General features: G+C 37.4%; 1 long non-coding RNA gene across 5 annotated transcripts in view; it reads left to right on the top strand.

Moving 5' to 3' along the window:
* The window catches only part of LOC118470753 (uncharacterized), a 119789-nt gene that overhangs the window by 83835 nt on the left and 8230 nt on the right, over positions 1–27724 (top strand). For 2 of the 5 annotated variants that reach the window (XR_008602804.1, XR_008602800.1), the window contains 3 exons: positions 11865–11965; positions 14117–14241; positions 20186–21697. This is a non-coding gene — a long non-coding RNA (uncharacterized LOC118470753). Of the gene's footprint in view, positions 1–11864; positions 11966–14116; positions 14523–20185; positions 21698–27724 lie in introns of those variants that run through there. The other 3 variants (XR_008602802.1, XR_008602803.1, XR_008602801.1) reach the window with 3 other exon arrangements.

A 27724-nucleotide genomic window follows, 5' to 3' on the forward strand; every position in this document is an offset into this window, starting at 1 on the left:
TCTCAATGGTATCTCTGCTTCTTTGTGTCAGTTCACTTCATTTTATTGGCATGGGGTGTGATTCACTGTCTCCATCTCTCTTTGTTCACTTTGTCTCTCCTTTCATTCTGCGCTTCCATCCCTCTCTCGCCTCTCTCTTCAAAAATCTGGCATGGAACCGAGACAGAAGAGCGCCTGCTGTTTTTCCTGACACACTCTTCCTCTCTTAAATCAAAACCAACTGAGGCGAAATCAGGTTATTACCTTAGCTGTGTTTCATCTCTCTCCCTCGCACCCATTCTTCCATTTTTGCTCAAGGTGTATGAAATTTTACACTTTTGAAAAGAAAGGGCAGCCACTCAGTCAGATGAGCGGGTGCGAGTTGAATTTGAAAGGGGGATTGCTGCATATATAAAGCTGGGAAAAAAATAGTGAAGTGAGAGATGGATGTCTGACAGGATCTGACTATGGTTGTGTTTGTGTGCTTCTGCCTTCACTTTATGCCCCTCCGCCCACAGTCCCATCATATGGCCTGATGCTGCCTGGTTTGTTGTGGTCAAATATTTGTGATTTCTTCGCTGCCTTTCATCTGAGGAGAGAAATAAGCGTGGACCACAACGTTTATCTGCATGTGATCTGGGAAAAAGGGAACTGCATGTGGTCGGCAAAATGAAAGAACTTTTGTACGTAGGGTAGAGACATAGATGGAAAGACGGTGGAATAGATGGAGAAGTGGACCGGCGGGGAATTAGGACGAGAAATGTTGGATAAACTCAAATAACTTCAAACAACTTCTCAGGGGGAGAGAGAGAAAAAGAAAGCGAGGAAAGATGAAAGAAGTACACAAAAAGGACCAAACCTTGGCAAAGGTGAGCTGGATAGAGAGATTGGGAAGAAAGAGAAAGTGTTGATACCTAAAAAAAGTCTACGCTGAGGTGATGGATGGGTGGACGGAAAGAGATGAAAGAAGTTATGATAAATAGGACGGGGTAAAAAGTTGAAGGAGAGTTGTCAAAAAAAGAAAAAAAAAGCAAGGGCGGTCAGTAAACAGCATGGCAGCGAGTCAAGCAGACATAAACAAGCGCTGCTAAAGATGGATTATAAAGATGGAGGAATGGCTGTATCAATGATGGATGATCAGCGACGATGACGGATGAATGAATGATCGGAAGAGAAGAGAGGGAGGGGGAGGTTGTAAACAAGTCTGAATAACCTCATAAGAGTCAAATCCACAAGAAGTAGGATGGATGGTAAGTTGTTATGCAAAAGATAAAAGAAAGTCAGAATGAAGTAACCTCTTAGTAACTTTGAAGACAAAGATTGGAAGGAAAAGTGAGGAAGATAAACGGTAACACTGATCATGGAGATGGATGGATGGAGAAAGGATGAAGGTTAGAGGAGGTAAACAAGGAATCATGGAGAGATGTAAAGTAAAAAGATGTATGAAGATTGACATTTTATTAACTTGACAAAAAAATGCAAATAGACTAAAATGTCGTCATCCAATAGATGAGATGTAAAGGTCAAATTAACTGTGAAACTGTTGCTCTCTCAAATTAAACATAAGAAGCTTGTATAGTTGCAGAAGTGTGTGTCTATGTGTCTTTTTGTGTCACTACACAGCTCATGTGATGGGGTCCGACTGACACTTTTGTGTGTCTTTGTCCAGCCAGTGATGGCTCCACAACATCATCACGAGATGAGCAGTCGACACAACAGACAGAAAGAAGACAACCAACCACTTGTCCACAGAAAAGCCATGAAAATAAACCAGACCGGATCAAATGTAGCATATTTAACACTAAAATGAACTAGATTTTCCCCTCTCCTCCCTTTTTATAGCCCATCTGATGAAACATCTTTGTAAGATATTCATGTTTTTTATTTAAAAAAAAAATTGCTGTAATGAATTCAGTTGAAATTCCATTGAGACCGAGTTTGCTTTTTAGTTAAATTTACCTCATATGTGTTTGTACTGGAGGAAACTTGAAGACCATATTAAAAGCCTCTAAAATATCTGCAAAAACATCCTGGTTCAGGATTAAACCAATAGCGGTAGAATACAACTAAGTATATTTACTCAAGTACATATTTGAAGTACTTGTAGTTTACTTTGATAGTTCAATTTTTTTTAAGCTTTATACTTGTACTCCACTACAGTATTGTACTATTTAGTCCACTACATGTGCATCCCAGCTTTACTTGCTAGTTGCTTTTCAGATTTTCTATTCCAGCCCTGAGTGATTTCAAATGCTTCTTTGTGGGTTGAGGAAACTGTTCTACTTCTTAAACTAAATAAACTATTTAAACCTCTACTGGATTAGCTGGAAAATGCATTGTCACAAAGCTAAACACAGGACTGTTTTTCGGAACTACTGAAAAATTGACTTTTTAGAGATACTTAATTTGAGCCACAATAATAAAACCATCTGTGTAATACTGCATAGGTCCAGCTTGGGCCACCAAAGCGGCCCTGAGTCATGTAGACACAAACACGGGTCTAATCAATGTATCTTTGCCGTTTATTTTACTGCGTCTGTGTTGTTTCTTTTCAGCCAGCAAATCATATATCGGATGAGGCTTGACTTGTCACTCTAGTAACCCAGAAAACAGAGGAGATGCTGCAAAGATGTAGTGAAAAAGGCCATATTTAACCTTATTATGACACCGAAACCTAACCAAGTAATTTTAGTGCCTAACCTTAACTGAGCTTGTAACTTGTAAAAGTGTCCAACAACATGTGATATTTTCTGAAACCGAAACACATAACCGAACTAGACAGCGAGTGAAAACCAAGCAAATCTTTATTGTGAGACTGATAGCATCCAACATGAATTCAGAAAGCCCATCCACTGGTTTATGCCACCAACTACCACTGTTACCCTGGACTTAGTTGGTCTTTCAAACTGGCCGCTTTTCACACCACATCAGAGGTCACAAACTAGGTATATTTCAAAATAAAATTACGTTTAATTCACAATGGTATTTGAGATTGTAGTTTAGTTGTCTAAGAACAGCATTTTACTGAGACAGGGTTGCACTGGAACAGGGCATGCTTTTTTGTTTGATCTCTGATCTCTGTATGTACCAAAGTGTTTTTGGGAAAGATATTGAGCCCAGAGTTGCTCCCAATGACAGGCCAGTTCCTTGTATAGTAGCTATGCCACCACTGGTGCATGTGGATTAGTAATACATTGTAAAGCCCTTTCTAGAACCTAAAAAAGCACTTTATATATTAACGTGGACTATTTACAGCTCTGACACATCCCACAGGTGCCTGATCAAACTGCGGTCTGTGAAGTTTAGGGTCAGAGTTATTGCCTCAGGGTCTTCTTCAAGGTGTTTCTGAACAGGTTTCGTGGTGTGGAACCCAAAGTTTCAAAACATTTGATTGAAACAAGATAGTCAATGTTTTTTACTTCAACTGTTGTTGGTTTTAAAGTTGTGGCTGATCAGTTCCAGTAAGTTTTTCAATGCACTTTAACTTCAAGTGGAATATTTTTAGAATGTTACTACTTTTGCTAATCAAACTATGTCTTCCACCACTGCGAGCCATTGATAAAAGTATTACCTTATTTTTCCACAGATCTTGCTTCAGGGCGTTTTGTTATTCAAAAGTCACCTATAGCTAAAGTTTCCAGGAACATATTACATTAATCTGCTGCACATGTGCTCAGTATATTATGTAGGTTTACCATATTCAAGTCAGTTAGGGTAATGTTCTCACCTTGAAATAACTCTATTTGACTTTAATATTTGTTTTAGACATGTGATTTAAAACCTGAACAAATCTAAGTCTGGGATTGATGAATGAAATTAATTCATGGCTTTTCCCAGCGACCTCAATTCCTCAGTGTTGGGGACTGAACAGGACGGCTGTGTTCATCCCAGCAGCCATCCTCTCTCACCTGTGCAAATTACTGTGTGTAAACAGACTGGATCACACTAGTTTCATGTGGTTAGCCACTTCCCTAGCTGGGACAGGCTCTCCTCAGGAGAAATAAACCATTTCCTGTTCACTGAGGGAAAGATATGCCCAACTGTAACATACTATAATTCTTTCCAGATGGTGGGTGGATTTCTACCTTGCTGGAGAATGAACAGTACTCAACAGGACATGCTTAGTAATGCAGTCTCTTCAGCACGTGTTCATTGGTTTAATGTCTTTACAAATGAAATGATCTCTCTAATAAAAACATCGAGGTGCACTTGTTCTTATTTCAAATAATTCCAGATGGGACAAGATGAAACGGTGTGGTGGTACTTACATTTTCTGTAATCCCACATTAACATGCGACCTTTACAGTCATGTTCCAGACACAAGCATTTTCATTTCTTTTTTGTGTAAACCTGTTATAAGCTGTGTCTTCAGCACACATATGCTGCTAGTGATGGTGGAATCCAAAACATGGTGTACTTTAGATGAGGAATTTGAACACATTTTCACTTCTTAACACTCTGATGTGCAAGAACTACTTCTGTGTGCAATGACACAAACATAACTGCATACTATTTATTATGTTGTACAATAACAGTTTTATTTTCTTAGAAGAAGGCACATTTGGCATTTTATGCTCATGCTTTCTACTGATGTTTTTCTAATTTTTTGTAGTGCTGAAATTTCTGACTTCAGCAATATAAGCAATTTCCCCTCAGGGATCAATGAACTATTTCTAATTTTGATCTGAAGCTAAATTGTCGTCTTTCTACTTTAAATGCACCAATCAGCCACAACATTAAAACCACCTTCCCAGTCTTGTGCAGGTCACCCTTCTGCTCCCCGAACAGCTCTGAACTGTCGGCGCATGGACCTCTGGGGGTGTCCTGTGGTGTCTGGCACCAGGACGTTGGCAGCAGATCCGTTGGGTCTTGTGGTTTGCGGGGTGGAGCCTCCACAGTTCAGGCTTGTTCCGATGCATCCCACAGATGCTCGGTCAGGCTGGGATCTGGGGAGTGCATCTGCCGGGTCAATGCTTTGGGCTCTTGCCTGTTTCTTGAGCTGTTTCTGAGTAGTTTTTGCAGGCAGCAGGGTGCATCATCCTGCTGGGGGGAGGCCAAGACCTAAGACACCCCAGCAGAATGTTGCACTATGATAGAATAATCAACACTTTACCTGTCTGTAGCTTTAATTTTGTAGCTGCTCAGTGTATTTCCCATCCTTGAGCCTCTCATTATGATTTGGAAACAGAAGCTCATCTTCTTTCAGCAGAAGATGTAAGTGAATACATCTTCTACTCTTCTGCTTATTTATCACACTGATAATCTTATAAATCTTGTGGAAAAAAAGACTCTACATTGCTTTAAATCACATCTCTGAAAACCATATAGTTCACTATTACTTTGTCTCATAATATGATGTCTTTTAATGAATGATATAGCAAACTTGAGCAGATGCCTGCTGATGGCATCTAATCTCCTTGACAGCTTATTTTGGAGGCTGACTCCTGCTGATCTCCTGCTGCGATATGCGCACTGTAAATGTTCTAACAGGCAAATTAAAAATACAAAGAGAGGGCGGTTTAAATATATATGCTCAAGTTTTTTTTCTTCTTTTTGATAATGATGAAGTAAGTATTGCATTAATTACATACAAATAATCAAATATTTACAGTGCATATTAATATTAAAAATGGTATCAAGATTTAAAGTGTAGGAGTTAGGAGGATCATAAATACACAATGAGCTTGACCTACAAGAATATATGATGTGTTTGGATGGATGATTTCTAAATCCTATACATGTTTTAGCTGGTTAACACGAGCAGCCGCACAAGGTCATTTCTAACAGCTCTAATTTCCAGGCCTGACCTTGTGTGAGTGTGTGGACAGTGTGTGTGCGATAAAGAAGCATTCCAGTCAGTGTGAAGGCATGTCCTGGCTAATCCACAGGCCAAAACACACAGGCGGTTAAGTTTCCATGACCTCAACTCCATGCTGTTCAAACATGCACACACACTCAGATACACAATACCGCTTCTTCCTTTTGGATTTACTCTGTTTTTCTGCCTTCCTGCTGTCTTTCATCTCTCCCTCCTCTCTCTGAATTGCAACATTTTGTCAATTACCATTTAGTTCATTGTTAACCCACAGAGGGAAAAGCGCGCCGTGTTGTGTACTACCACAGGAGTTCTGTCATCTCCAGAACAATTATGTCAATTAGCTCGCATTTAAGTGGTTTCCAGAGAGGAGTTCCTTGGCTAATAACAGTCCAATGAAGTGACAACTAAACAATTAATCTCACTCTAATTGCTCAGTAGGTACAGTCAATCAGTCACCATGCCCCTCTCCCCGAGTCTTCTTTCTGGCTTTCAGCACATTTTCCTCGCTCAGTAGCCTGACTCACCACTTGTCAGTCAAATCTAAATCCGCCGTTCCACTCCTCAAGGGATGGAGGTGCATTCCAGTGTGTTGACATCACAGCCGTGCACTAGTCAGCACATTTGACTTGTAACAAAACACAGAGAAAAACTGTGTTGACTGAGAAAGAAGCACTTTATGGAAATGATGAGAGCAACAGCAGAGAAAAGATTAGAGAAATGTGTTTATTTCTCACGATTTTGAAGCAGTGGGGTGAATTTTAGTTTAAGACCAACAGCGATCCGTAATCAAAACCGGCCGGCGTCGCCTCACATTCATTTAAAAGCTGCATACTTGCAGCTTAGATCAGGTTGCATAAAGACAAACATTAGCTCACTGCTGCAGTCTGTATATGAGACTCTAGATTGCCGGATCACTGTGTCACATCTTGAAAAGTCATCTTTGAACTGATAGCTTCACAAACTCAAATGTTATGATATGTGTCCGGTGAGATTTACAGTATGTGTAGCTTTCTGCTATTGGCAATGAACCCTTGCACACATGTACTGAGAAACACATGCAGTCTAAAAATATTTTACAATAAAAATCCATCTTGTGCTCATCCAAAAAACGCTACATGTGCGACTTGCAGCTGTTGCCATTAAAAACGTTTTCAGTAGCTTACATGTGCAAATTTACTGTGAGCTTTCTGCATAGTTGGTGTAGCCCACAATAGTTAAAAATGCAACTTGTGCAGACAACATGATGACAATTCAGGGACAGAGAGTGGCTCATAAAGACACAAAGCTTGCAAAGAATGCGAATCTGGGTTGTGTCTTAAAGTAGGAAAAGCCTCTCAGCTCTCAGAGAAAGTATCACAGATGTAAGACAGACTCAGAAGGGTTTGCCTGAAAGTAATCTCAGTCGATAGAATGTTGGAAATGGTCAAAGTGTAAAGTGCAACCAAATGTTCTCTTTATGTCTGGGTTTTGGCTTCTTCTCGAGGCAGAATAAAATTTATCTCAGAACACATGTAAAACAGTATCTGAGTGTGAAAGCAGTTTTTATTCATACTGGTGTATGTATTGGCAAGAGTTGCTCATTAAAAGTGTTTCTTGAGCAAAACTATTAGAGATCACTGATGTCTAAGTCACCTGCATGTCATAAAACACTCTAAACCCACCACAACATTAGAACCACCTGACTAACATCGTGTTGACCTATAAAGTGCAAAATCAAAAGCTTTTGTCAAACCATTCCTGAACAGTTTTTGCTTATTCTGCTTAAAGAGGCCACTGCATTCAGGGAATACTGCTGCCATGATAGGGTGTACGTGATCTGCAGCATGTTTAGGTAGGTGTCAGAGTAACAGCCACATGAATAGAAAGACCCAAGGTTTTCCAGCAGAACATTGCCAAGAGCATCACATAGCCTTCATCGACCTGCCTTCTTTTCATAGTGTATATTGTGCATGATTCATGAAACCAGGCCACCGTTTTCCAGTTCTGACGCTCATGTGCCCGTCGTAGGCGCTTTAAATGTAAGACAGGGGTCAACATGGGCATTTAAGCAAAGCAGCCAAATATGCAGCAAGCTGTGATGCATTGCATGTTCTGACTCCTTTCTATCATAGCTGACTTTACTATTACTTATGGTAGATACTAGGGCTGGCCCGAATAGCAGTTTCTTGGCTTTGGATATTCGGCCTGATTAATGACCAATAGCCGAATATTCGGTTTGGCTCGTAATGTCCGACGGGGGAAGGAGGGAAGAATATTAGGATCAGTTCATATCGCAATGTCCAACGTCGGATACCAATCACGCGCCATCCAAATATTTGGGTGTTTTGACAGCATGTGATAGCAAGAAATTGTCATTTATAACTAGGCCTCTTCATTTATAAGGGTGACTGTAACTGAATATGTAAAATAGAAATATTACTCATTAAATTAGGACGTTCTCCTCTGTTTATGTGACTGACATTGATTAGCTAGTCTTCAGCCATTAGCATAGCTTTAGCCATTGTGAGAGGAGCCAATTTCCTGGTTTCTTGTTCAGTTTTTTTCCGCTTGAGAGACATTTCTGAGACCACAGAGTGACGAAAGACAGAGAGAAGAGGCTGCATCAGACCTCAAGTATTTAATTTATCAATAATCAGCCAACAAAAATATCAATACATCGGTAATCATTCTGATGCAACCCATGTAGCCTTTTGAACTTGGCTCTTGTCAAAGTTATTTCAATCCTTAAGCTCGTCCACTTTTCCTCCTTTCAACACATCAACTTTAAGAACTGACTATTCACTTGCCCCTAATATATCTTACCTCCTGACAGGTGCCATCATAAAGTAATAATCAATGTTATTCACTCCACTTGTCTGTAGTTCTTCATGCTGTGACTAATCTGTGAATAGCAAACTGACATCTTTAAATTTGTCAATCATACGATTCTTATAATCTTCACCTGTCTGAAGTGCTGTATGAGTCTTTCACCGTGAAAGCATGGGCAAAAGTGTGAACAAAGGACCATCTCGTTCACATAATGTTCTCCATTTTGCTATATTCTTTTCCTGCTTTCAGTACAGTTTATTTTTAGACTTGAGTCTTCAAAGTTCACAGCATACATTTGTTATTTGAAAATTTTCCAGCAATTCTGATAAACATCTGTAGTCAGTCATTAAACTGTATGTTCCTGAATGGGTCATTCTGTTTGAAGTGATCCCACACAAACCACAGGATTCAGTTCTATGAGCTAGAAGAGCATTACAACTTACCAGAGCGTACAAAAAAACTTACAAATTTTTTGACACGTGTTGCATATTTTATTGTTAAAATTTGCATTAGTTCACTTTTCTCAAGACATCACTTCATAGATTCAAAGTTAATCACCATTATAACAACAAATACCTTTTAAATTTCAGTTTTCACTACAGCTAGAACTGATATGTGACACATTTCCAATCCTTCGCTGAGCTCTGAGCTTTTTACGAGGACACATTATGAGCCATATGTGGCATCATCAAACCCCATGATGTGAAATATTGTTTGAAAATATTGTTTTCCCTCAGTCATGTTTAATTGTTCCTCAACTGATTTGCCTCATCTCATTCTCGTTCCCACCACTAATTAGGAATGGAATCTGACTGCCGATGACTTTAGCACGGGATCAGAACACACCCAGCCATTATAAAAAACCCAGGGACCCATAATGTGGTGTGGACTTGGCCACTAAAACCATGGGGTGGAGAGACAGAGCTGCTAGCTCTTTCTCTCTGCTGCTCTTTGAATTTTTGGTTTTGGTCTTTGTCGCCTTTGGCCTGTCATGAGACGTTTCTCTCTCTCCATTTTGAGATTGTTTTGTGTTTGTTTCTTGCACTCTCTGGGTTTTCTTTCTCTTCTCAACATCTCCCTGTTTCTGTCTCGACCTCTCATCTCACCGCCTCCTTTACCCTCCATGCTCTCTCACACTTCCTCTTCCTCCTTCCCACTCTGAGCTGCCACAGTCAGACCTGATGTGAACTTTTGACAGGAGCTGGGATCTTTGTTTTACTGTCAGCGACACTGTGAAAGTGCTCTTAAATCTAATGCCATAATGCCTTTGAAACACCTGACAATCCTTGTAATCAAACACACACTTTCTTTTTTTTCCATCCCCCCCTCCACTTTTTCTCACTTTTTTTCATGTACACCCAAAACGCATGCACAATCGCACACACAGATGTGATGTGTGAACGAGGGCTTTGAGGTTGTTTGTGCTCACATCAGACACAGCAGCCCCAGTGTTTGTTTGCAATTTCCACTGGCTCCGGTCCACTCCACCAAACCCATGGGAATTTGCGGATCAGCATCTTCTCAAAAAGCTCCTGGGTGTCACAGCGTATAACCGAGTGCAATGAGTGCAGTGATGTCGTGATTTTTCTGTGGTATTTCTGATATACTCTGTGTATTATTGTTTATAATTGGAGGCTGACAGGGGGAAAAGGAGCAAAAAAAGCTTTGAGATAATTTGAGAGGTAATCTGACACTAAATAATGAAATTGCACTGGAGAAAAAAAGCTGAAAGTGATTCATTTTGCTCAGTGGAATGGCATTTTGTGGAGCTTTACGCGTCTTTTTCTTGTTATGCATACTGACTTTTCTGGTTGCTTTAATTTTTCATCAAGCAGAACCGTAAATAATAAATTACAATAAGACAGTAAAAATTAATTCCTGCAGAAAGTTTTATGGATCTTCATTTTCCTGTTATGCATTTAATCAAACTAAACTAAAAATACATCAAACTTTAGGGTCCGTGTACGGATCTGGTAATTGGATTTTCCGTTCTGAAACGGGTATTGAAAAACAAAAAACGAGTGGTTATTTGATTTTCGTTTTAAAATACAAATTTAAAATGGAAATACAAGGCGTTTTTCCTTTTCATGATCAAAAAGGGATATACGATTTTTTTTAAATGCTTTGATTTTCGTTTTATACTTAGAATAACAAGAAAGTAAACTCAGTAAGAGACAGAAACGAAAAAATGTCAGTTTTTTTTCATTTTCTGAGACCGGAAGTGGTCATCAGCAAGTGTGGCGCAGTGATTGGTCAGACCATAGATACTATAGAAGACAGCGCGCTAGCGTATCTAGTCTGCTATATGTATCTATGGTCGGCACGTCTGGTAGCATCTCTGGCTGCTGTTGATCTTGTTTTTGGAGTGAAACACGGTAGGAAGATAAATACTTCTAACCAGTAGCGTTGTTTTGTTGTACGTTAAGTCAGCGACTTGTGAAGAGTTGTGTTTTGTCGTGTTTGAGCAGTTGGTCCCAACGCGTTAGCTAGCTAAGCGGCTAGGTTAGCTAGCGGGCTAATTAACACAGGTGGCTAACTTACCGCTGAACATCTGTGTTAGTTGCTGTCGCAGCTGTCCCTCATTGTTAGAATGACATTCTCAATCTGTATTTCGCTGCTGTGTATTTTAGCTTTTAAAAAAGTTGTTTTACTTTAAGGTTAACTGAAACCTGTTCAGCTGCACTGAAGTTTAACATTCAGCTGGTTTGAATTAAACCACGCTTAACTTAACATTGCGCAACATTACCTCTCTGAATCGCCATAATTTCATAAAATTCCTTCTCTCTTCCACTGCTCAAGTTCAATACAGTATATAAAATGACATTAATAGTGAATAAACTAACAACTAGCCATTGTATGTATTTATTTATTACTGCATGTATTTGTAGTAAAACATAAGTTGAAACATCCTACTTTTGGATCTAGAACTGCACAAGCCATTCATTTTCAGTCACCTGATGAGTTAAACTCCCCTTTTTATGTGAGGTTGAAGCGGAAAGTCTGAGTTAAAGTAAGTTCTTTATAATTTGCAATACCTGTTATCTCTGACTGAGCTGATTCACACGTAGAAACTTTGTTCAGGAAAATTTCTCAGTAGCTCAGAGGACAGGCTGCTTTTTACACAACCTTGTAAGAGAATGTCTGTCAATGCTTTCAGCAGAATTTAGAAACAACACTTCATAAGCAGATATTTTGAGGCTGTGAGGTTGAAAGATTGAGAGTATATCAGTGTGTTTGTTTGTGGTCTTTCTGTTTCTAGGTGGAAGCTGAATTAATGAGGATGATTCCTGCTCCTGTCATCTCTAAGCTCCTCACACATCTTTACCTGCACATGAGGAAAATCACTCCTGTAGAATGCAGGTATGTTTGTCATTATTATAAAAAGATGTTGCCTGGTGACCTGTCAGAAACCCATTATACAGAGTCAGCCAAAATAATGTTTACACACATCAGGAAAAGAAAAACTTGCATAAATATTTCAATACCAAATTTATTCAGACATCACGAGATTAATAAAAGTTATCTTTGGCCTCTACAATTACAAGAGGTGCTCAAAGTGGTGGCCACTGGCTTCCAGACATTTCTGTTGTGTTGTAAACGTCACTTGTTGATGCTCCATTCATGAGGGTAATGCCATCTGTTGGGAAAACATCGTACAACAGGACAGAGTTATCGTGATTTGATCAAACTTAGAAAGAGGAATCTATATGTGTAGAAGTACTTATACAAATGAAATATTTATAAAAGTTTTTCTTTTCCTGATGTGTGTACATTATTTTGGCTGACTCTGAACTTAATGAGAACAAAACTGTCATTTAATTGTTGCTCTGAAAGCTTCTTTAGTGAAAACCAGCTGGTGTTCTGCTTTGAAACAAACTGCTGTTGAGGTCTGTGTTTTTAGGTTTAACCCCACAGTTTCTGAATGAACTGATAGTTGTTTTTTTTTTCACTGATCAATGTGGACGTTATAATTGATGGTAACATTTACTGATCATATAATCAGCATGATAGTATAACATTATGACCACCTGACTAATACTGTGTTGGTCCCTTTATGCTGCTAAAACTCCTCTGACCGAGTGGTTCATCAGAACCTCTGGGGATGTCCTGTGGATTCTGTGGATCCTGTGGGTTGCAGGGTGGGTCAGTAAAAACTGAACTTCACAGCATGTTGAAGCAAAACAACCAGATGAAAACTGTGATGGTGTTGGATTGTCAGACCGTAATGTTGCAGCTCAAAGCAGCTTTTCTCTCTCAGTTCATTCTGACATTCAGCTATGAATCAAAACAGCAGATGGTGATCCATGCTGTGGAAGTCTCACATCTCCTGATTTAATGGAGCTGCTTTGCACTTTTTACACTGTTTATTCACCAACACTTTATTTAATAAAAGTCCCATCTAGTTTTTATGAGGAATGTGATGTTTTAATTTCTCTGTGAATAACTGCAGTCTAATGCAACAGCTGGAGTTGTAACATCTGTCCTGATATTGATCATGAAGTATTGATCAGAATACTTATGGTCAGCAGTCATCCCTGAAGTTTTACATTAAAATCTTTACTTGTGTTGTGAACTTTGGTAAGAAGCAGAAATGTTAGCGTTGCCATGGATACATGAGTGTTAAATTCTGTCCATGTTTCCATTTTGGGAAATGCAGTCCAGTTCCAGAATGTGGAGGAATTTAGTCTCACAATCACAGACAACAAATATTATCTGAAAGTCGGGTTATTGTTGTTTATCAGCACAATACAAAAAGATTAATGTTAGAAATATTCCAGTTAAGACTCTAGAATATCATGATTTATGTAAATTTACCTCAATAATATGAATGTTCAGGTTAAGATTGTACAGGGATATTTATTATGCAAGTTTAGCTGATTAAAGTTTATGACTCTGCACTAAAATATTATTTAAATTGACATCATTATTATAATATTTAGGGTCAGACCCTACAGTATTGAGATTAAGAAATCAAATATTCTATAAAATGTAAATACACTGAACTCATTTGGATATATTTAAGTGAGACTCTACAATATTAGTTGACACAAATCTATCTAAATCAAAATTTTAATTTTCACGCCAAACATTTACTGGACTGATTTAAACATTAAAATCACTCCTTTCTAATCCTCTGCTGTACGTTCAAACCTGAGGCCTTAAATAGAAGCACACAAGTATCTGTTTGAAGGAACTTCTGCAGAGTCCTGGTTCCAGAACATGATGATAGAATTATAGACAAACTTTAACAAAAGCTGCCTGAGAGTTTACAGGTTTTTATGTTGGATTTCTTCAGTAATTTAATGAGTGTTATCAGCAATAATCAAGTGTTCAATTGATGAACTTCATTTCCTAAAACATCCAGAATTGGAGCTCATATCTTTGACAGCTGTAAAGTTTCTGCTCCTTCAAAGTTCACAACACAATGAATGAATTCCTAAAACACTCTCAGTGCTGGAGAGCATTTGTGATGCTGAAGCAGTGATCAGTTTTTCTGTTTCTTCTCTGGAGATGCACAATGAGGGACGTCTGCAGAGACTGAGAAAGAGTCTCACCACATCCTGACATGAGGAAAAAGACTTTATTGAAGACTACAATGAGAAAAACTATCAGACAGCAGACAACATGCATTCACGGTGAGCTCTGAACATTTGATCTGGAACAGGAATTCAATAACAGCATCATGAGCTTCATTTCCGTCTGTAGCTGCTGAATTCATGGATGAATCATCTGGCACTAGAGAAGAAGACCATCAAACATCCACGTCAGCTGATGGAGGTCCAAGAGTCTCACCCAAAAAACAACCTACAGAGTGAAGAGCTCGAATCTGATTGGACGGCCTCCTATTCAGCCACATGTGTGAACAAATGCCTCTAAGCTGATTTGTTTTCTAAAATGAATCTAGTTTGAGTCCTAATCTATGCCTGTGTGTTTGCTTCTTTACACCGCTGTTAACAGTTTAGTTTTTAGATTGACATGCTATACTATGACGTTTTTTGAGCCACATGTTATACTATGACATTTTTAAAGTGACATGCTATACCAGGGGTGGGCAATTAATTTTCATATGGGGCCACATGAGAAACTTTGACGGTTGTTAAGGGGCAGACCAATACACTTACAGCTCTGCTCAATATATATCTCAATAAAAACAGTAAATGAAACATTACAATGATACAGTGAAAATGTGGAACACAGAACACTAACTATTTAATGAAAGACTTTGGTTTTTCATTTAAACTATGATTTCTGCCTATTGAGTTGTAGATATTTTTGATGGTGTGACTTCCTTCAGTGTGGGCATGTGGATGAGAATGTTGCCCTCCAACTGGCTTGAGAGAAACGTCAGCTTTCTCATAAATGCGGTCACCAGGCTGTACATTTCATGTGCAAAGAGGCCGTTGCCTTGCAGCTTGGTATTTAGTTCATTCATTAGTGCAGTCACATCAACAGCAAAAGCAATCCAGTCTGCATCTGAGAGCTCAGTGATGTCTCTGCCTTTCTTCTCACAAAACTTGAATCTCTGCTCTCAAATCCCAAACTCGTTTAAGCACCTTGTCCAGGCTGATCCATCTGACAGCTGTCTGGTAACCAAGGTAACCATGTTCACTACCAACTCCTCCAAAAAGACAACAAACTGTAATTCAATGCTCTTGCCCTGATGAAGTTAACTACTTTAGTTAGCCCAGTTACTCAAAGATGAGTAACTGGGCTGTGTCACGGACATCACAGCTCTCGTCCAGAGTCAAGGAGAAAACGTCAAAATTGTCCACTTTGTTGTGCAGCTGAAGCTCCAAATTTTCAGCGATGTTCTCCACCCGCCTCGTTACGGTTCGCCTGGAAAGGGGCACATTAACGAACGCTCCTTTCTTCTCCGGGCATATAAACGCTGCAGAGTCCACCAGACTTTCTTTGACAAACTCTCCATCAGAGAATGGCTTACTGACATCCCTTTATGTGTGAGCTTTGGTAAAAAATCCTTGCTGCTTTAGCAGTTTAGCAGCAAACTTTCAGACATCCTCCCTGCTCTGCATCACTAAAATGTTTGTACGAAAAAAAGGTACTTTAGCAGATCTTTCAAAGTAAAAGCAGTGCAGGTGTATCGCTTGCATGCATTGTGATGATATATATTTGCATTGACTTTAATATTTTCCAATGACCTCATATGGGCCAGTCAGGGTCATCCGGCGGGCCGGATGTAGCCCGCGGGCCGTACGATGCCCAGGTCTGTGCTATACGATGACGTTTTTAGAGCGACATGCTCTACTATGACGTTTTTAGAGCCACATGCTATACTATGACATTTTTTAGAGCGACAAGCTATACTATGACGTTTTTAGAGCGACATGCTAGAGCGAGTTTGTGTTCTTCTAAGTTGAACTCCAAGATTTTAAATACTTTCATTTACTGCAAATGAATATCTACTCCAAATGTCTCACTAATAATCATTATCAGCCTTAAAAACCCACAAAACACCCCTCTATACTCGACCACTCGATAGTACAGTCCGGTTCCCCCTTCTATAAATCTCCTTGGAATCGTCCACTTCCTGTTTGTCAAAGTGGCCTTCTACCTGGACAGGTTTTGTTGGAGCTCATGCAACAAACATTTTGGGTAACTGCACTTTAATATGGATGGATGACACTGAATTAGAGTCTGTTTTAATGAGACTGAGTTAAGATGTGTAGCTCTGTCATTAAATAGGAAATTATTTCTCAGAATTCACAGAGAAAAGTCTGAAATGTTTGCTAGGTTAGTGTCCCACATGTTCTTTGGCTCAGCTAAAGCTAACTCTCTCCAACTTCTGGATCTCTTGAGTTGCTTGTTAAAATATCTTGCTAGAGGTGCTGAAGCTCAGAAAGTCTGAGGTGTTTGTTCAAAATAAGCTCATTCCCAAGTCTTATCTGAACTGTCCTCTTTTGTTTGAACTTTCCCTAAACTTCCAGACCCCAGTCTCATTTATGTAGAGATTAAACTTCAGTGTCATTCATTGATGCTAAAGTGCAGTTTTTCAAATGTTTGTTGCACATGCTCCCGACCAAACCAGTCCAGGTGGAAGACGATGTGAAGAGAAAGCTCCAGAGGATGAATATCACACATTTACGTTGGAAATAAATGTCCTTTAATTAGACATTGTCATGCAAAAGTTGGATTTCCCTTTAATGATGTTCAAATCTTTGTTGAGTGTTTTGTTGATGTTGGTTTCTAAATGTTTTCTAACTCGGCCCCAAAGATTAAAACCTTTTACGGCTCACAAGCTGCAACAATTCACACATTATCAACTATCTTTCTGACTAAACTAAGATAAAAAGTGAAAAACTGCCTGATTCCTGCATCATGAATGTAAATCTTTTTGGTTTTTATGACAGTAAACTGAAAATATTTGGGTTTGACATTTTATAAACCAAAACAAATGAATTACTGCAGAAATCAACAGATTAATGGACAAAGAAAATGTGTTTTCCAACATTACAAGATACATACAATTTGAATTCAATTTTATTTATATAATGCCAGTTACAGGTCAAATTGTCTCAAGACGCTTTATTTTTATATTTTTTTGTCATATTTAAAGTATGACAAAGTAAGAAATTTAAACCTCTTGACTAATCCATTTTATTATTTGGTTTTTAAGAGAGTAATGGACAACTAAGATAACTTTCTAAACTAAAACTAATAAACATGAGGTCAAATTTAAATACTGCAGTCCCACGACAACAAGAATAAAGTTTGTCAACAAAAAGTAAATCTGCTGGTGGATTCCATTGAAGTCCTAATAAATGACAATAAAGTGTGATACTAAAGGTTTGTGGTGCTAAAAATCTCCAAGTAAAGATATGAAGTTGAACATCTGGATGGAGGTTGATCAAAGTTGACGTCCCTTCATTTCTCTGGAGTCGACTCCATGGATTTTCTGGATGGTGGTTAAAGACCTGCTCTTCTAGTGGTCTTCCTTCTAGTCGCTGTAAAAAGTCAGTCCATCCTGGCCGACTTCAACACCTCTTCATGACAACTTGTTCTTCCTCCAACTTCATGGAAACTCCAGAAACTCGGGAAAACCTGTCGAGACTCGAAGAACTCGTGGAGACTCGAAGAACTCGTCGGGCGGGGGAAGGTGTGGTGGGCGGTGGGGGAGTCTGGGTGGAGTCAGGGCGGAGAATAGGCGGGGAGGTGGGTGGCGGCCTCCCCCCCCTCTACTCCCCCCACCTCTCCGCCTACTCTCCGCCCTGACTCCACCCAGACTCCGCCTTGGCTCCACCCATGTGGTCACTTGAGGAACTACGATGCCAAAGGGACGACGAAATCATTTCTTTTCATCTGATCTGTAGCTCAGTGAGTTAAGGATCTGCCTATGGAGCTGCAGGTCGCTGGTTCAAGACCAGACCAGACCCTTCTTAAATTTTAATCAAAAGCCTGACAAAGACGAAGAAAGAAAATTGCCGGTGGTGGGTCTTGAACCTGCGACCCTCCGCTTGGTAGTCCTCTTCTTATCCCCCTGAGCTACTCGCTCAGATACTAATTCTTCTTTTTTTTGCGCATTTATCATCTATTTTTTGTCATGTTCGAGTTTTTTTTTAACTCGTGTCTTGACTCGACCGTTTTTCTCAGGAGGTTGGGCTTCAGCCTTTGTGCTGGAGGGTGGAACCCTCAGTTCCAAGACTTTCCAAAGCCTCCACACCTCCCAAGTCCTCAGGACCTGAGCTTTCACACAGTCTGAGGGCTGAAATTTTCTAAGTCCCACAGTAGTTCTCTGTTAGATTGAACTTTCAGACAGTCCAAGGACTGATATCTTCCAAGTTCCTGAGTAGTTCTCTGTTAGTTTGAACCTTCAGACAGTCTGAGGGCTGAAATTTTCTAAGTCCAACAGTCATTCTCTGTTAGATTTAACTTTCAGACAGTCCAAGGACTGATATCTTCTAAGTTTCTCAGTACTTCTCTGTTAGTTTGAACCTTCAGACAGTCTGAGGACTGAAATCTTCTAAGTTCCTGAGTACTTCTCTGTTAGTTTGAACCTTTAGACAGTCTGAGGGCTGAAGTTTTAAAAGTTTAAAAGTACTTCTCTGTTAGTTTGAACTTTCTGGTTAACAGAAGCCTTAAAACTTGTGACCATGAGTCTTGATTTCACATTTAGACCATCAATCTGAGTTCTTCTCAGACCTTCACCTGTGGGTTTTTTAGAAATACTCAACAAACTTTGATTCTCTTCACTGAACAGTAAAGTTTGTGGAGATCAGAAGGTAACATTAGTTTGATCGATGCCTTCAACTACGAGTAGACTTTATCTGGAAAGCAGTTTTCTGAAATGAGTTCTTAGTAAATCTGTCCACAAGCAAACCAAGAACATAGAAAGAGGAAATGTTTGAAGAAACAACTTGATGTTTTCATTTCAGACTAGAAAACTCTTTCAGACCTTTATCCGTTTTTGCTCTTTTGATCGTTTTTGTTTCTTCTGTTTAATTTGATCTTCTGAAGTTTAACTGGTGTCTTTTCAAATGTTTTGTCTTTAGTTTGATTATTCTTAAATGTTTAATTTTGCTCTTTTCTCACCTTTAACTCTTTTCTAATGTTTGATTTGATTTCGAAATGTTTTGTCTCTTTAATGTTCAGTTGTTTTTTCAAATGTTTTATCGGCTTGTTTGAAAAATTTCCTTTTCTTTCCCAATGTTTAATTTTTCGATTAAATCTTTAAGGTTTTTCTTTTTAAATGTTTTACCACCTTTTAATGTCTAATTTTCTTTTTAAATGCTTCATTGTATTTTCTGTTTAATTCCTATTTGAAGTTTTATTGTCTTTAAGATTTAATTTTCTAATTAAACATTTAATTTTTTAATTAAATGTTTTGTCTTTTTAAAGGCTTAATAATCAAATTAAATGTTTTGTATTTTTTTAAATGTTTAATATTATTCGTTTAATTGTATTTTTTAAATGTTTATCTAAAATATCTTTAATGTTTAATATTTTTGTTTTAAAAAATTGTTTAATTTCACAATTACATGATTTGTATCTTCTGTTTAATTTTCTAATTCAATATTTTGTCTGTTTAATATAATTAAATTGTATTTAATGTTTAATTTTCTTTTTAAAAGTTTTATTGTATTAAATGCTTTTTTCCTTTGATTTAATTGCTTTTTTTAAATGTAGTTTATTTCTTTAATCTTTTTTTCTGTCAAGATTTTAACCCCAACCTTAAAAATGAAACAAACCCTTAAATGACAATGAAAATACTTCTGTTGTCACAATCATGAGTTAGTCAATTATTCAGTTTATCAATTCAACTTTATTTATTTAGCACCTTTCACACAGATGACAAAACTAAACAAGCGAAGAGAAAAACTATGCTAAAACTATGATTAAAACTCAAAAACATATTTTTAAAAAAAGATTTAACATGGCAATAAAATATGTTGTGTCCAGGGGATGGAGGGAGTTTATTGAAGTCTTCTTGGGCTCACATGGTAAATCATTTAAAATATAAACTTGATATTCAGTCTAAGGAAACTGGAAACTGCAGAGTGACAGAAGAACCAACAATATCTCCTGTTTTCTCCTTTAATGAGTTGACTCTTCTTGTGCTTTCAGACTAAAGAACTACAGACTCTTCACAACCTGCTCAAACTCTTGGTACAGGACCTCACCACACGGGTCAAGAAGGTTTCCATCTCATTTCTACTCTGAAGCTCACCTTCTCCTGCTCAAACTGCTGACAAATGTTTCTGCTGCTCTAAAGTCTTCTCTCCAGAACTTCCTAAAAACTCTCAAAGTCTCTTCTGCTGCAGGTTGCTTTGTAGAACTGTTCCAGAAAACCTCACTAAACCACATGGAGGGGCCTCAAGATAGTCGTCCAAATGAGACCGTACAAAAACCAAACTAGCACAACCCAAACGCTGAAGTCTCCTGCAGCCTACCAGAGAACCTCTGAGAACAGAGAATCAGGACAGGAACTCTTACCTTCTGGACAACCAACGCTGGTTCATAAACAAGAATACAGACTGTGTCTGACCAAAAACCTCTAAAGACTCACTACAGCCAAGATAAAGACACAACTCAGCTGCACCAAACCCACTAATCACTGCACACATTAGCACCATGTGCTAACTGTGGCTCAAGAACCACATTTACCAAGACAACTATCCAGTACAAAGCCCTAACACACACCAAGAAACACATTAAAGACGATTTTACTGCTGGAAGCTGCAAGCCAATGCCTAAAGAACAAACTAAACCAACAGAGCCAAACCCGGTTCTGTGGTGAAGAGAAGCAGAGGAAATGTTTGTCTGCAGCTAAATAAAGCAGGAAGACACTGAGCTGCTCAGGTGTTCCTGATAACACCAAGCAGCTGCTCAGGTGTTCCTGATAACACCTAGCAGCCACCTGGACAGCCAATAGGAACACAGCTTACTGGAAGTCCAGAGGGCTGGGTTAGTGAAAGAAATTTAGTTTAAAGTTGAAGCAGAAAGTTAACAAAGAAAGTTGAAAACCACCTTCTGATCCCTGAAATCTCTGAGTTTTCACACAAAGAACGCCTGAACGTGTCAAACTGGTTCCATAGTAGAACCCTCATTGTATAAACGTCATCGTATGGTGTGTCATAGTCTGTCTTTAGTTCAGCTGAAAATATTAGTTTTTGTCTTTGTGGACCAGAATACCTGCTGAGAGGTGAGGAAGTCTCACTGACAGTTACAGAAATGGTTTGAGTGCAGTGATTGCCTCAAAAGGTTGTGCAATATTAAGTTAAGGGTACCATCATTTTGTCCAGGCCTGTTTCATGAGTTCATTTTTTAAAATAATTCTGTTGAACCACTGTTCAAAAGCAATGTCTGATTTTCACTGGTTAATTTTCATAGAATTTTTATTATTACTTTTGTCAGATTCAAATTATTTCTGTGACCATTGTGGGTTTTTCTTTCATTAACCGAGGGGTACCAACGATTTTGTCCACATACGTATACCAGTAAAACTTCACTGATTTTCATGTGAATGTTCTTAAGAATATTTTACAGATGAATGATGACAGATGAGGAGACATCCTCTCCTGAAGATGAGGAGACATCCTGTCCTGAAGATGTCTAAAATTTGACTGAAACGTCATAGTATGTCGTCCAAAATGTCACAAAAACATCATAGTTTAGTATGTCGTCCAAAATGTGACAAAAACGTCATAGTTTAGTATGTTGTCCAAAATGTGACAAAAACATCATAGGTTAGTATGTCGTCCAAAATATGACAAAAACGTCATAGTTTAGTGTGTCGTCCAAAATGTCACAAAAACATCATAGTTTAGTGTCGTCTAAAATGTCACAAAAACGTCATAGTTTAGTATGTTGTCCAAAATGTGACAAAAACATCATAGGTTAGTATGTCGTCCAAAATATGACAAAAACGTCATAGTTTAGTGTGTCGTCCAAAATGTCACAAAAATATCATAGTTTAGTGTCGTCCAAAATGTCACAAAAACATCATAGTTTAGTATGTCGTCTAAAATGTCACAAAAACGTCATAGTTTAGTGTGTCGTCCAAAATGTGACAAAAACGTCAGTTTAGTATGTCGTCTAAAATGTGACAAAAACGTCATAGTTTAGTGTGTCGTCCAAAATGTGACAAAAACGTCATAGTTTAGTGTGTCGTCCAAAATGTCACAAAAACATCATAGTTTAGTGTGTCGTCCAAAATGTGACAAAAACGTCATAGTTTAGTATGTCGTCCAAAATGTGACAAAAACGTCATAGTTTAGTATGTCGTCCAAAATGTGACAAAAACGTCATAGTTAAGTATGTCGTCCAAAATGTGACAAAAATGTCATAGGTTAGTATGTCGTCCAAAATGTCACAAAAACGTCATAGTTTAGTATGTCACTCTAAAAACGTCATAGTACAGCCTTTAGTCCACAAAACGTTGTTTTGTCCCGGCTGTCTGAAGTAGGTGAGGAGCAACAGAAAAACAGTCCAAACGCTGGTTTCCAGAGGGTTAGACGAGTATTTATTTGAAAGAGTAAGTTTACAACAACACAACATGTGAGGGGGTTAAAAGCAAATGGGTATTAGTAAAATAAAAATAAATAAACAGAAGTAAAAGTGAACTTCACGTTGACATTGATGGGCATTCCAACCAGGTACAAAGTAAAAGATAATCAATAGGAAAAAAAACTCTTCCTGTTCACCTCTTAAAACCCAAAAACACACTGCAGTAGCACCCTAAACTAAAACTACCAACGGGTTCCCTGTTTTCCTTTGTGAACAATTCAAAGGTCCCTCTCTATCTCCCCACACATCCACCAGCCACTGGAACACATCTCCAAAGTTCTGCCGGGCCAGCTCAGCTTCCCCTCAGAAGAAGTGCCGCCACCTGCCAGATGAAGGAGCCTTTTGAGAGGCAGCAGGCATCATGATTGGACTGTACTTTGGTCTGTTCCAATTTAGCTTCAGCGCCAGAGACGGCAGGCGGGACGAGTCAACGGAGGCCGGGTGGACGAAGGCATGCAGCTGAGTCGAAAAAAAACTGCGATTTTTAAACATGTTGTATGAACGTGCCATATGATGAAATAATGTAAAGGAGGCCGTGAAAAACACTATGGTAAGGTTCTCTTTGAAAAAAAAATCATCATGAATTTTGGCGTAAAAAAAACGCCTTACTATACTATGTCGAAAAAAAAATGCAATTTTTCAACATGTTGTAAAAATGTGCCATATGATGAAATAATGTAAAGGAGGCCATGAAAAACACTCCAGAAAGGTTTTCTTTGAAAAAAAAATCATCATTAATTTTGGCTCAAAAAAACGCCTTACTATACTATGTCGAAAAAAAAATGCAATTTTTCAACATGTTGTGAAAACATGCCATATGATGAAATGATGTAAAGGAGGCCGTGAAAAACACTCTAGAAAGGTTTTCTTTGAAAAAAAAATCATCATGAATTTTGCCGCAAAAAAACGCCTTACTATACTATGTCGAAAAAAAAATGCAATTTTTCAACATGTTGTAAAAATGTGCCATATGATGAAATGATGTAAAGGAGGCCGTGAAAAACACTCCAGAAAGGTTTTCTTTGAAAAAAAAAATCATCATGAATTTTGCCGCAAAAAAACGCCTTACTATACTATGTCGAAAAAAAAATGCAATTTTTCAACATGTTGTGAAAACATGCCATATGATGAAATGATGTAAAGGAGGCCGTGAAAAACACTCTAGAAAGGTTTTCTTTGAAAAAAAAAATCATCATGAATTTTGCCGCAAAAAAATGCCTTACTATACTATGTCGAAAAAAAAAATGAGATTTTTCAACATGTTGTAAAAATGTGCCATATGATGAAATAATGTAAAGGAGGCCGTGAAAAACACTCCAGAAAGGTTTTCTTTGAAAAAAAAATCATCATGAATTTTGCCACAAAAAAATGCCTTACTATACTATGTCGAAAAAAAATGAGATTTTTCAACATGTTGTAAAAATGTGCCATATGATGAAATAATGTAAAGGAGGCCGTGAAAAACACTCCAGAAAGGTTTCTTTGAAAAAAAAATCATCATTAATTTTGGCGCAAAAAAACGCCTTACTATACTATGTCGAAAAAAAAATGCAATTTTTCAACATGTTGTGAAAACATGCCATATGATGAAATGATGTAAAGGAGGCCGTGAAAAACACTCCAGAAAGGTTTCTTTGAAAAAAAATCATCATGAATTTTGCCGCAAAAAAACGCCTTACTATACTATGTCGAAAAAAAAATGCAATTTTTCAACATGTTGTAAAAACGTGCCATATGATGAAATGATGTAAAGGAGGCCGTGAAAAACACTCCAGAAAGGTTTCTTTGAAAAAAAAATCATTAATTTTGGCGCAAAAAAAGGCCTTACTATACTATGTCGAAAAAAAAATGCAATTTTTCAACATGTTGTGAAAACATGCCATATGATGAAATGATGTAAAGGAGGCCGTGAAAAACACTCTAGAAAGGTTTTCTTTGAAAAAAAAATCATCATGAATTTTGGCGCAAAAAAACGCCTTACTATACTATGTCGAAAAAAAAAGTGATTTTTCAACATGTTGTAAAAATGTGCCATATGATGAAATAATGTAAAGGAGGCCGTGAAAAACACTCCAGAAAGGTTTTCTTTGAAAAAAAAATCATCATGAATTTTGCCGCAAAAAAACGCCTTACTATACTATGTCGAAAAAAAAATGCAATTTTTCAACATGTTGTGAAAAGATGCCATATGATGAAATGATGTAAAGGAGGCCGTGAAAAACACTCTAGAAAGGTTTTCTTTGAAAAAAAAAATCATCATGAATTTTGCCGCAAAAAAATGCCTTACTATACTGTCGAAAAAAAAAATGAGATTTTTCAACATGTTGTAAAAATGTGCCATATGATGAAATAATGTAAAGGAGGCCGTGAAAAACACTCCAGAAAGGTTTTCTTTGAAAAAAAAAATCATCATGAATTTTGCCACAAAAAAATGCCTTACTATACTATGTCGAAAAAAATTGAGATTATTCAACATGTTGTAAAAATGTGCCATATGATGAAATAATGTAAAGGGGGCCGTGAAAAACACTCTAGAAAGGTTTCTTTGAAAAAAAAATCATCATTAATTTTGGCTCAAAAAAACGCCTTACTATACTATGTCGAAAAAAAAATGCAATTTTTCAACATGTTGTGAAAACATGCCATATGATGAAATGATGTAAAGGAGGCCGTGAAAAACACTCCAGAAAGGTTTCTTTGAAAAAAAATCATCATGAATTTTGCCGCAAAAAAACGCCTTACTATACTATGTCGAAAAAAAAATGCAATTTTTCAACATGTTGTAAAAACGTGCCATATGATGAAATGATGTAAAGGAGGCCGTGAAAAACACTCCAGAAAGGTTTCTTTGAAAAAAAATCATTAATTTTGGCGCAAAAAAAGGCCTTACTATACTATGTCGAAAAAAAAATGCAATTTTTCAACATGTTGTGAAAACATGCCATATGATGAAATGATGTAAAGGAGGCCGTGAAAAACACTCTAGAAAGGTTTTCTTTGAAAAAAAAATCATCATGAATTTTGGCGCAAAAAAACGCCTTACTATACTATGTCGAAAAAAAAAGTGATTTTTCAACATGTTGTAAAAATGTGCCATATGATGAAATAATGTAAAGGAGGCCGTGAAAAACACTCCAGAAAGGTTTTCTTTGAAAAAAAAATCATCATGAATTTTGCCGCAAAAAAACGCCTTACTATACTATGTCGAAAAAAAAATGCAATTTTTCAACATGTTGTAAAAATGTGCCATATGATGAAATGATGTAAAGGAGGCCGTGAAAAACACTCCAGAAAGGTTTCTTTGAAAAAAAAATCATCATGAATTTTGCCGCAAAAAAACGCCTTACTATACTATGTCGAAAAAAAAATGCAATTTTTCAACATGTTGTGAAAACATGCCATATGATGAAATGATGTAAAGGAGGCCGTGAAAAACACTCCAGAAAGGTTTTCTTTGAAAAAAAAAATCATCATGAATTTTGCCACAAAAAAATGCCTTACTATACTATGTCGAAAAAAATTGAGATTTTTCAACATGTTGTAAAAATGTGCCATATGATGAAATAATGTAAAGGGGGCCGTGAAAAACACTCTAGAAAGGTTTCTTTGAAAAAAAAATCATCATTAATTTTGGCTCAAAAAAACGCCTTACTATACTATGTCGAAAAAAAAATGCAATTTTTCAACATGTGAAAACATGCCATATGATGAAATGATGTAAAGGAGGCCGTGAAAAACACTCCAGAAAGGTTTCTTTGAAAAAAAAATCATCATGAATTTTGCCGCAAAAAAACGCCTTACTATACTATGTCGAAAAAAATTGAGATTTTTCAACATGTTGTAAAAATGTGCCATATGATGAAATAATGTAAAGGGGGCCGTGAAAAACACTCTAGAAAGGTTTCTTTGAAAAAAAAATCATGAATTTTGCCGCAAAAAAACGCCTTACTATACTATGTCGAAAAAAAAATGCAATTTTTCAACATGTTGTAAAAATGTGCCATATGATGAAATAATGTAAAGGAGGCCGTGAAAAACACTCAAGAAAGGTTTTCTTTGAAAAAAAAATCATCATGAATTTTGCCGCAAAAAAACGCCTTACTATACTATGTCGAAAAAAAAATGCAATTTTTCAACATGTTGTGAAAACATGCCATATGATGAAATGATGTAAAGGAGGCCGTGAAAAACACTCCAGAAAGGTTTCTTTGAAAAAAAAATCATCATTAATTTTGGCGCAAAAAAACGCCTTACTATACTATGTCGAAAAAAAAATGCAATTTTTCAACATGTTGTGAAAACATGCCATATGATGAAATGATGTAAAGGAGGCCGTGAAAAACACTCTAGAAAGGTTTTCTTTGAAAAAAAAACTCATCATGAATTTTGGCGCAAAAAAACGCCTTACTATACTATGTCGAAAAAAAAATGCAATTTTTCAACATGTTGTGAAAACATGCCATATGATGAAATGATGTAAAGGAGGCCGTGAAAAACACTCCAGAAAGGTTTTCTTTGAAAAAAAAAATCATCATGAATTTTGCCACAAAAAAATGCCTTACTATACTATGTCGAAAAAAAATGAGATTTTTCAACATGTTGTAAAAATGTGCCATATGATGAAATAATGTAAAGGGGGCCGTGAAAAACACTCTAGAAAGGTTTCTTTGAAAAAAAAATCATGAATTTTGCCGCAAAAAAACGCCTTACTATACTATGTCGAAAAAAAAATGCAATTTTTCAACATGTTGTGAAAACATGCCATATGATGAAATGATGTAAAGGAGGCCGTGAAAAACACTCCAGAAAGGTTTTCTTTGAAAAAAAAATCATCATGAATTTTGCCGCAAAAAACATGCCTTACTATACTATGTCGAAAAAAAAAATGAGATTTTTCAACATGTTGTAAAAATGTGCCATATGATGAAATGATGTAAAGGAGGCCGTGAAAAACACTCCAGAAAGGTTTCTTTGAAAAAAAAATCATCATGAATTTTGCCGCAAAAAAACGCCTTACTATACTATGTCGAAAAAAAAAATGCAATTTTTCAACATGTTGTGAAAACATGCCATATGATGAAATGATGTAAAGGAGGC

Source organism: Amphiprion ocellaris, chromosome 9 (genome assembly GCF_022539595.1).
Source record: "Amphiprion ocellaris isolate individual 3 ecotype Okinawa chromosome 9, ASM2253959v1, whole genome shotgun sequence".
NCBI lineage: Eukaryota > Metazoa > Chordata > Actinopteri > Pomacentridae > Amphiprion > Amphiprion ocellaris.